Source organism: Psammomys obesus, unplaced genomic scaffold (assembly GCF_907164565.1).
Source record: "Psammomys obesus unplaced genomic scaffold, mPsaObe1.curated_primary_1811, whole genome shotgun sequence".
In the NCBI taxonomy this organism is placed as follows: domain Eukaryota; kingdom Metazoa; phylum Chordata; class Mammalia; order Rodentia; family Muridae; genus Psammomys; species Psammomys obesus.
Genome location: NW_026596051.1, coordinates 35,752,221 through 35,763,976, shown reverse-complemented (window position 1 = coordinate 35,763,976; position 11,756 = coordinate 35,752,221). Strand labels below are relative to the sequence as shown.

At 43.4% G+C, this 11,756-nt stretch overlaps 1 pseudogene; it reads left to right on the top strand.

Moving 5' to 3' along the window:
* The first annotated feature begins 8,467 nt into the window (after positions 1-8,467).
* LOC129689135 (60S ribosomal protein L21-like) lies at positions 8,468-8,952 on the top strand (annotated as a pseudogene).
* The last annotated feature ends 2,804 nt before the right edge of the window (positions 8,953-11,756 follow it).

Sequence of the window (11,756 nt, the reverse complement as noted above, 5' to 3'; positions counted from 1 at the left end):
GTGCAGTTTTAACTTAGGTAAGAGAAGAACAAATATCTCTGGGAAATTTTTGAATCTGAGGAAGGATTCTGAGGTGGAGAAGCTAAGGGTGGTCATAGACATTGCTGAATTTGTCACATGGAAGTTCAGGTTTAAAATGATTGAAAAGTTCTTACATGATGACACATTTACAAATACTGGCTGAAAGTGTCCACGCTGTACACACACACCCCCGTCCCCACCCTGTTTAAACAGTGCTGGGCTGGAACCTCCCACATCTCAGGCAAACCCTCTGCCCTGCAACCCCAGGGAGGCTGCCCCTCCAGCTCTGTCTGTTTGCTCTCAAGGCTGTGCCTGGCGCCTACTGTGACACAGCCTTCAACATCTTCAGGTGCTGTTTGGGTCTATGCTGCCATCCGGGGAAAGCAGAAAGTGGAAGTGACTTGAAAGCAGAGTAAAATGTTCCATTGTAGCAACACGAACATAATTTGCACTCCAAGTTCCTTTCGTTGTGGTTTTCTCTTTTCCCTTTGATTCTGCAAAGTTGTTGAAAACTGATTGCACTTGGAATCATTTCAATAACCAAAAAAGGATCCGGCCACTTCCCTCTCTCCTTCCCCTTTACCCACTATTTATTTTTCTCAGTTCTCGTACCTTTGGACATGGGTTGAGCTTCCCCATTCTCTACTTCCCAAAGCCCAAATTAGTACTTCTGGTTGGCATAACATATTTACTCAAGGGGTTTATAAAAATGCTTTCCTGGCCTTTTCTTCTGCCTTCATCCTCTCTCCCTTAAAACACAAAAAAACAAAAAGAACAACTTAAAAGCCTTTTTGTTTCTCTGTTTATCTCAGCACATCTCCTCCTGCTTGGCCTTATCTTATTCTTTCATGGTTTATTTTCTCATTGTTAATTTCTTCATTGGTAATTTCTTTATACTTCTGCCTTTAAAACAGTTTCTTTCTTTGCTACTGTAGCTAGTATTGTTTCCTCCAGGGTAGGAATCCACCTAATATTTTCTTCACTTTCCAAGTGGTATGTGTGGCTTCCTCATGTGTAGGATGTGCATGATAATGTCTCTCTCAGTCTTAACTCCTTTCCTGTTTTCTCTTACCATTTATGTCCAAGACACCATGTCCCACACCTAAAACATGTTTGTTTGTTTGTTTTGCCTTCAAGTTATCAAAAACAGATAAAAAGCAAGTTTTTTTTCTAAAAATAGTCATAGTGAGCAAGTGTAATAAATGGCACAGACAAAGAGTGGTGGTCGGTTTTCCCAAAGGAAGGATGGGTGGATTTCAGAAACCAGGGAGGCTCCATGGAAAAGGTGAAGGGACCTGTGAGAATGCATAAATGTTTCCAGAGTCCCAGGAAAACACAAAGACATAAGAAGGTAGTGGTATTTTAAGGAGAAACACTTTTAAAAGACAAAGAGGTGGGGCTGTTTTTATAGATTTGCAAATTGTCACCATTATAAACAAACAACTTCATACAACACTGGCTGGTCAGATTATCTGAGCTGCTCCTTGACAACAGGATAGACAGGTAATCGTTTCTTTTTGTAGGGTTGCGTCAAATAGAAATATTAAAGCATTGATTCGGTAAGAGGGGGGAGTAGAATAATTGAGGTATAATCTACATTGATAACATCTATAACGAGAAAAGAGCTACAAGTACCTTTTATTTTCATGTTTTACCCTCAAGCTTAATATCCCAATAAGACTGGGTCTATTAGATAGAACAAAGTACTAGTATTTACACAGATAAACTCCACAAACTCCCACACATTCATGTCTCACTTTTGAATGTAATGGTCACACTTTGCTCTATATAATGCTTAGGCACAGCTGAAAGACTTGGAAAGGTTTTTCTTCCAGAGGTAAAAGGAAAGACATCCTTCTGGGAAGAATGAGACAGCCTGACAGGAGAGTGCTCCCTGTGGGAGCACAGTCTACTTGGTGAACCAGGAGACCCAATTATGTACTCAGATAGATCCTATCTTTGTAGTAGAATTAAACTGTGATCCTTACAGATAAGAGCAGGGGTGAAGAATAGAAACAAGCATGAAAGGAAAGGGGCAAAAGGAATAGAAGAAGAAGAAAAAGAAGGAGGAGGAGCCAATTGATGTTGAAAGATAAGAGGTAGGTAGAGAAGTCAAGTCCTACTCAGGTAGACAAGTTGGCCGCAGGGGATGAATGACCAGAGCTATCACATAGCAGCAAGGTGAAGGAAAAGGAAGGCTGCTCTGAAGGCCTGGCTGTGTGGCCTGTGCTTCCTCACTTTCCCACCAACCTATCACATGAGCATGTATCTTCTGCTTCTTTTATTAAAACTGAATTCAGAATGATTTACAGATTATTCTTTCATATCAATCTGTATCCATAACCTCACAGTCAAATATATAAAAATCTGTTGTGGGTATAAACATTTATGCTTTGGTCCCAGGTGTGTGTGGGACTGACTCAGATGGTCCACAGCAGCAGACTATTTGCCTCATGTGGGCTCTGAGAGGAGCTCTTTGTCAGCTGCAGACAGTTTAAATCTGAGGACTCTGGAGAGAGGATAAAAGCCAGAGCCCAGAGAATGTGGAGCTCTGAGAAAGTACGAGGCTGCTCCTGCTTCCCCTTTGCTGCTCCTGGTTGCTGTTGTGAGACAAGAAGATGGAGATCTTCTGAAATGAAGATTGGACTGGCTCCAAGGAACCTGATGACCCTAACCAGCAGGAAGCAGCTAAGAAAGAGAACTGTGCCCCTTCCCCCACTAACCCTTTCTTTCTCCTACCTGGTGTTGGGGTGTTGGAAGGAACTAGGGTGGAGTAGGGAGAAAAAGATACAATAAATGTAAATAAAAGAGTTTAAAAAAAACAGTTCAACAATAAAAATCAAATCTCAGACAGTCCAGGTCACTGGGGGGCAGATGGCCCCTGGGCTGGTTTTCTTGTCTTAGTTTCTGCAGCAGATAGTTTTGAGACAGCAGAGCATGCAGGAAAGAGACAAGGCAAGCTGGCAGCCATGTGCTGTTGTTTCTAAGAACTTGGTGGCTGGAACTGGAGACTCAGAGCTTAGTGACAGTGCTGTAGAGGGAGCTCGGAGGAGGCTATGCATTGGTTTAAGGATGTGCACTTGAATCTGAGCTTGAGCAGCAACCCAGTTTCTTCATCTGCACAGTAGGAGTAGCAGTAGCACATCAATAATACCTCAGAGGATTGTTCTAAGGGTCAATAACAGTAGATGTAGTGGACTTAGACAAGCGCCTGCCACTAAACAATCTTCCCCTCGGAACTACCGCAGGTAGCAGGGTGGTGGTGTCCCTCACCTTTAATCCCCTGCTTGGGAGGTGGGAGCAATCAGATCTCTGTGAGTTCAAGGCCAGCCTGGTCTACAGAGTGTGTTCCAGGACAGCCAGGGATATTACAGCAAAGCTCTGTCTCACAAAACTAAAAACAAACCAACCAACCAACCACCAACAACAACCAAACAAAAACAAACCCCCAAATCAAAAACTACTATAAGCATTAAACAGAATACTAGGATTAACACATGCAATGTAATATCTGGCACATAAACTTAAATTATCAGTGATGGGGTTGGGCCTGTCCTGTACACAGGTGTTAGAGTGTGAGGCTGACATAAGTGATGTAATGGGCTTAACTTTCAGCACCAGAAAGGAAAAAAAAAAGCAAAGAAATTACTAACACAGTTTTCTAACAGCTTAATACTCAAAACACTTTCTCAGAGAGTGGGTTTATCACTTTCTGCCACAGCCTGCCGTGTTCTGGACTGGTTTATGTCAACACAAAACACAACTCACCTCAAACAGTAAGAGCTCATTCATATTGGGCCAAATACAAGTGACCATGGCCCGGGAGCACAGAGTCAGGTTGCCTTGGATAACATGTTCTACTGTGGAAACGTGAACATGAACTTTTATAGCCACAGAACAAGAGAAGCGACAAATCACAGCATTTTCCAGATGTGGTGGTGGGAGCGTCAGGTTGGCAGCTTATGGCGAAACTGAGGAAGTAGTGCAGGGAGTCTCAGCACTGCGTGAGGACCTGCTTGGCTTTTGCGTTGGCGTAAGACACTGGTCCTCTAGGTTGTACATTCCAAAGGTTTTACCTGATAGTTAAAGGGGTAATAGTTAGAGACAGAGGTGGGCAATGAATGACTGGTAGGGACTGAGGACAGCCCAAAATGATTTTGGGTAAGAATATACTCCATTTCAACTCTCTACAGCCATGAAGTTCTAAATGGTTATTCAGCCTCATAGAATCCTAACACAGTTGTGTGTTTTAAATCTGCAACTTCCCATCATAGCTGGCACATGTGATGTGAAGCTGCCGGTATCCATGAGCTCTCAGAAGGGCAAAATCACGTAAGGAGGAATTCTTGGAACTGCCAGTTAGGATACCAGAGGTTTAGCTTTAAGCCCTAGTGCTAAAGAGCTATGTGACCCTGGCCTGGCCATTTGGTCCCTCTGAATTCCAACTTTCTGACTGTTCAACCAAGGCCTTGTCCTCCAGATCACATATGTATTGTCGTTATGCTTTTATTGGTTTATATTTTGAATTAATAAGTTACTATACAATAATAATAATTTTGGATTTTTGAGACAGGGTTTCTCTATGTAGCATTGGCTGCCCTGGAATTCATTTTATAGACCAGGTTGGCCTGAACCCAGAGATCAATTCTTCAAACTTCAATTCTTCTAACCACAAAGAAGATTTCCTTTTTCTTTCCTGACATAATTTTTCACCGGTCCTGAGATGGATTGATGTCAGCTTAAGTGCAGCTTTGCTAGCTAATCACCAAGCTATTTCTAAAGGTATATTTCTGGCATAGTCTAAAACTAAATGACTAAAAGTTGAGCGAGTCCCTTTAATTATGTGTGGATTGAATATAATAATTGAGAAAGTGTCAATGAAAAATTTCCCCCTTTTCTGCAATGATATGCTTCAAGACCACTATGGATGCCTGAAGCCCCAGAGGGTCCTGAACCCTGTATGTAACCTTTGTGTTTTTTCTTATATGCCCTTAGCATTGACACATAGTATCAGTTAACTTGTCCTTCCCTGTTATATGCTCTTGGGCCCTGTTTGTATCCTACTCTTGCCAGGCCATTTGAAGTAGGTCAGGGGTTACCTGAACACCAGTGCTCTGACAGCACAAAGTGTCCATTTGATAACTGAGATAGCTACGAACAGGAGGGTAGCATAGACAGCCTGAGTACACTGACAGAGATGATTCCTTCCCCAGGCAAGATGGAGGCATGTGGTACAAGATTGGCCCATGCTACTCAGGCTCGTTCAAAAATCTAAAATTTATGAATTGTTTGTTTCTGGAACTTTCCATTTAATATTTTTTAGCCTGTGGTTGGCTGTAAGTAACTAAAACCCTGGAAAGCAAAGCCCTAGATAAGCAGAGGACTACGTCTCTAAAATTTCATATCACTTTTTTTCTATTATATTCAGAAACTTTTCCATATGACAGCATCTCATCAAACTTGTCAGTCATACCCCGATTTTTCCAGAAACAAAGTTTTAGTTAGGAATCTGGGCAGCTCTATTTCTTTCTTTCTTTATCTATCTATCTATCTATCTATCTATCTATCTATCTATCTATCTATCTATAAATTTCCAGCAGCCAGAGCTCCTTCTACTCCATTTTTACTTCTAAAAGCAGGGCTGGGCTGTGGCTTGGCGGTGGAGAGTGTGGTTTCAATGGGTTGGCCAGGCAAGGGAAAATAAACACTACAACATGTGGCTTTGATGACAGTTCAGCATCTAGAGACTATCACACATCCTTAGCTTCTCCATGTTTATGTAGAAAATATCACCAACTGGTTTAGAGCTATTCACGGGATGAGACGAGAGAAGGGCGGGGGTACACCCAAGCCATGGAATATAAAATAAAAAGGACTCTCAAAAACCATTGAGTTTTGCTTCCATAGTTATTATGCGTAAGAGAACCTGAGGCTCAAGAAGGCTCGGTACTTGCAGGAGGTTACTCTGCTATTAGCCAAGCCAGGACTAGAGCATAGTTCATTTCTGAACCTTCGGCTCAGTCATTCACAGAAGCAAAGTTGGGAAGATGCTCTCTGCAGGGGAGCAGGGATGAGTGCCATACTCGCAGCCTGCATCCTAGTGAGGCAGAGCTGCAGCATGAGCTAGGTGACAAAGATGGAGCCCAAATACTTAGTGTTTCGAAGCCAATCAAACAGTGTGAGACACAGCATGATCTGTGCAGGGAATGGAGGCCTCTTTGAGGAACCAAAGGAGCCATGACAGGCAGCTCCTTTGCAAAGGCGAGGAAACACAGAGCCTTCTGGACAGAGACCACGGCGACACTGGGAGCCTGATGTGCAGACGTATTTGGACTGTTTGAAGAGAGCACGCCTGTGAAGCCTGGTGAAAGAATGGCATAGCGGTTTGGACAGCCGAGAGAGAAGAAGGCATGGCCCAGATCTTCTGTCTATAGACACGACAGCAGTTGTGGATCTAGGCCTGCATGCTGTGGCGGCCATTGGAGAGTTCTGAACACACTATGCCATGATGTGGTATACAGCCACAAAACCCTGATCTTAACTACTGTGAGGGGAATGGACCAGAACGCTCAAGAGTAGAAGCGGTGGGTGGGGGTGGGGCAGCTAGGATACTGTTAGACTGTGAACAAGCAGTGCTCCGGAAGGAGAGGTGGGAAGAGAGAAATGGATTCCCATATTCAAGGGAGGCGCCGCTGCCATGTTCCTGAGACTCAGTGCTCTCGCTAAGGTCAGTGAAGATGGGGTTTATAAAGAACACAGGCTTCCAAGGTCTTTTAAACACGATTATAATCCTTTTGTATTAATATCATTTTAGGCCACGTGACTGCTTAAAATCTGATTCCTGTTTGTAAATTCTGAGGTCCCACCATCTCTACCCTTACCACACTCTAAGTAGAAAAATAATTACAAAAAAAAACAACAGATTTCAGCATTTTCATAAAACTCAAAGACCGGCTTTTAGTTTATGCTCTGAGTCAATGTAGATTTAGTTCAATTTCACATATAGATAAATTTCACACACAGTGTTTACTTCTCCACACATGGTCAGACTTCAGTAATTTAAAAAAATCATAGGCAGCATTGTGGAATCCAATCAACGAAATACACTCCATAAAAGTAAAGCGGAAAGTTTGGAAAACAGTGTTGAAGGCTGAAATTGCTACTTTCAATATTTTTCACTAAGCATAAATACCTGCTATTTCTGAGCTAGGGCCTAATCTAAGAGTCCACATTTCGTTTCATTTGCAGTTTGGCGGCCTGTGCCATGATTCCGTGTACTGTCCTGCGTTATCCAGCTCTGAATATTTCCCCAAATGTGGAAAAGTATTAAGCATGACATAAAACTCAGGGAACATGCCAAGAACCTCCAGCTCAAATGTCCCTGTAACATCAGTGGCTGTCACTGAATACTCCCAAAATGTCCCAGATGCTTTAAATATGTCAAATGTAATCCTCATAGCAAACACTCGAGCTCAGCTTTGCTATCAAGCCCTACAGAAAATGCAGCTCAGGCTCCCAGCTAGAACAGCCAGGGCAGGAAACAAACCAAGCCTCGCACTGAGGTCCTGTCTTAACAGTGTGCCTGTTTTTATGGCCTGGTCATGGCCGGCTTTGGAAGGGAGAGACATTTATGTATGAATTCACACACAAGTTCAAACCATGATGTGCTCTCTGGCTGCTTGTGCTGACATTTTCCATCATGATGACCTTGGCTTGGACTTTCTGCCTCGACCTGGTGTTTCTTAGACTGAGCAATGCCTGAAACTCTTCAATTAAAAATAAATAAATAAATAAAAATAAAAAAAATTTTAAGTAAGTCTTCAAAAAATTTACTTTTAAAATAAGTGAACACAATAAAACTATTTATAAATCCCTTATGCTTTTAAGACAGTGATAGAAACAAAAATAAAATAAAATAAAATTAAATTAAATTATATTCACACAAAAGTATTAAAATCTGCCAGGTGGTAGTGGTGGTGTATATCTTTAATCCCAGCACTCAAGAGGCAGAGATCTCTGAGCTCAAGGCCAGTTTGGTCTACAGAGTGAGTTCCAGGAGAGCTTGGGTTACAGAAGAGAAAACAAACAAACAAACAAACAAACAAACAAACCCAAAACCAAGCTGGGCTTGGTGGAACACTCCTGTAATCCCAGCACTCAGGAGGCAGAGGCCAGTGGATCTCTGGGAGTTTGGGGCCAGCCTGGTCTACAAAATGAGTAGCCAAGGCTACACAGAGAAACCCTGTCTTGAAAAAGAAAAAAGGAAAGGAAAGGAAAGGAAAGAAAAGGAAGGAAGGAAGGAAGGAAGGAAGGAAGGAAGGAAGGAAGGAAGGAAGGAAGGAAAGAAAGAAAGAAAGAAAGAAAGAAAGAAAGAAAGAAAGAAAGAAAAGAGTAAAAAACACGCTTCTTTTCCACCGTGGCAGCCATCTTGCAGTACGTCACCAAGATGAGGAACACCAAGGGGAAGAGGAGGGGCACTCGCTATTTTCTCCAGGCCTTTCAGGAAACATGGAGTTGTTCCTTTGGTCTCGTATCTACAAAAAAGGAATCTACAAAAGGGTCACACTGTAGACGTCAAGGGGATGGGCACTGTTCAAAAAGGAATGCCCCTAAGTGTTACCACGGCAAAACTGGAAGAGTCTACAGCGTTACCCCCCAGCCGTGGGCATCGTTGTAAACAAGCAGGTTAAGGGCAAGATCCTGGCCAAGAGAATCAACGTGCGCTTTGAGCACAACAGGCACTCAAAGAGCCGGGGCAGTTTCCTGAAGCACGTGAAGGAGAAAGACTAGAAGAAGACGGCGGCCAAGGAGAAGGGTACCTGAGTTCAGCTCAGGAGCCAGCCTGCTCCCCCCAGAGAAACACACTTTATGAGGACCAACGGGAAGGAGCCGGAGCTGCTGGAGCCCATTCCATACAAGTTCATGGCCTGATGTACAAAAAAATAAAGTACTGGACTGTAAAAGAAAAAAAAAAGTGGAAGAAGAAGAACAACAAGAGGAAACAAACAGTATTAAAATCTATAGGAATTTTGTCCCATCACTGTAGTCCTTCTAAAAGGTGGTCCATTACCCTGTACATATATCACTAACTTCTCTAGGACATGGGGTTTCTGGTTTGTTTGTTTTTAACCTGTGTGCTTTGGTGTGTGTGTGTGCTTTTTTGTGTATGAGTGAGTGTGCGCGTGTGTGTGTGCCCGTGCGCAGGTGTCTATATGTACATGGCTTTCTTGAGGGCGCAAATATTGATGCCGGACCTCCCTGTCACCCTCTCTGCCTTAGGTTTTAAGACAGTCTCTCCCACTGCACCTGGAATGTATCTTTTTGGCGAGACTGGCTGACCAGCAGGACCCTGGCACCTTCCAGTGTCACACTCCCCTACTCCCTCCCGGGCTATGGTTACAGACTAGCACACAGCTCCTGACTCAATGTGGGTACTGGGGATCTGAACTCAGATCCTCATGCCCACACAGGCACAGCAAGCACTTTAACCACTGGGTATCTCCCTAGCTTAGTGTTTTCTTTCCTTCCTCTCTCCTTCTCTTCTTCCTCCCATCTTATTTCCCTTTGGCATTGCTGGGGATTGAAGCTTGGCATGCACGAGAGGCAAGCACCATCACATAGGTTTCCTATTTGGCTCTTCTGATGCAGCTCCACCTCCGATTTTCTCTCTTCTTTCTACTAACAAGGTTTCGTTCCTATGGCCAGTGTGATACCATAAGGTCTGAAACAATGCAGACTTATTATCCGACACCGTTCTTTTGTGTTATTCCTGTGAGTAGGCATCACTGCAAGAAACAAAACAAAAGGCAAAACCCCTCAGCAGCAAATGGTGGTACCAGCTCTGGCTAATGAGCTTAACGAGTGGCTGGCCATTCAGCAGAACCAGTTAATGCTGGCAATTGTATCTTAGATATCTCAAGAATGAAAACAAAAATAAGTTTCATTTTATGGAGAAAGTTTGTTGATCTACAAATCTAGGTTACCATGTGTTTACCAAATTCCATTTTGAGAAAAGTTGCACTTGTGCTAAATGTTCTCAAAAGAAGAGCTGGTTTCCCTCCATGGAATGTCTCCCTCATACCATACCATGGAGCACAAAGCAATTAGCTCAAAGAACACTTTAGTCTCATTTACACAGGCTTGAAAAGATGCCAACATCTACTACGGGGCAAAAGACACATGTCAGAGTCGGCAACAGGCCCTCAACAAATCCTTGTCTACACAGTTGTTCAGAGCAGCTTCACTCGGTGGAGCTGAAAGCTGGCAGCCCAAGTGTCCATCACCAGATGAATGGATAAACAAAATGTGGCATGTACACACAACGGAACACTAATCAGCCATAAAAAGGATGAGACTTGAATACCAGGCTAAGTGAAGTGGGGCAGACAGAGGGTAGATGCCTCATGCACCCACTTACGGAGACGGAAACAGCAGAGAGACTACTGAGAGCTGGGGAGAAGGAGACTTGGCAGTTCCTGCTTAGTTGGGGTAGAGTTTCTGTCTGTGATGATGAATAAGTTTTGAAGGACTGGAGAAGAATCCCTGTTACGGATGTGCTGAATGTCACTGAACTGTACACATGAAAGCACTTAAAATGATAAATCAGCTGCTAGATACATGTTACTACAGTAAAATGTTAAGAGGAAAAACAAAGCACTAGAAATTTATGTTGTGTTGTGTGTGTATAGTATATATACTCCAATGTGTGCAGATTATGCAACAGTGAATGTATAGGAAAATTCCTGTAGGATATATTTTCACTTGCTAAGGAGTGAAGGAGGGTGTTAGGAGATAAATCCACCTCAACACCCCCCACCCACCCACCAAGTTATGAAAGGTGTAACCTCTGTCCTGGTTTCATTTCTGCTGCAGTGATAAAGGGAAGAGAGAATTTACTTCCACTCACAATTCCAGGGTACAGCCCAGCATATCAGGAATGTCACAGTAACAGAAGCTCAAAGCAGCCCATCCCGTCACAACACAGACAAGAGTGAGGAGAAACAAATACATGCCTATCGCTCACTTGTTTGTGCTCAGCTTTGTTTCTCCACTGTTACATGGTTCAGGACCCCTCCTTAGGGGATGGTGCCACCCACAGGGGGCTGAGTCCTCTTAAGACTTTCCTCAGCCAGGCAGTGTGGTACAGGTCTTTAATCCTAGCACTAGGGAAGCAGAGGAAGGTGCATCTCTGTGAGTTAGAGGACAGCTTGGTTTACAGAGTGAATTCCAGCCAAGGCTATACAGAAAGAACTTTGACTAAAAAAAAAACCAAGAAACTTTCCTCTATAGACATGTGTGCATGCCAATCCAATGTAAATTATCCTCCCCAGAGGGAGGCTCTCTTCCTAGGTGATTCTTGTATGATAGTTAGAACTGACCACCACACTCCTCGAACTTCCAAATGTGCCTGATTTAGATAAGGGCTCTGGGATTATAGTTAGCTATAAGCTCGTTCTGGGGTGGAGTATGTCTCTATTCCATGATGACTTCTATGTGTAAGAAAACATGGCCATGTGAGAGGGGAAGCAAGGATAATGCCATGAGATGATGGGAGGGGACTGATGTGTTCCTCAGCCCAGGAAGGTCCAGGGTTGTCAGAAGCCCTCCCTAAGACAGGTGGAGCAAGGAAAGGCTGCCTAAGGTTTGACAAGCACGGCCCTACTGGCAGTGATTTCAGGCTTCCAGTGCTCAGAACTGTGAGCTCTTGGACAAGTGTCTGTTTTCATAAGCTGCCT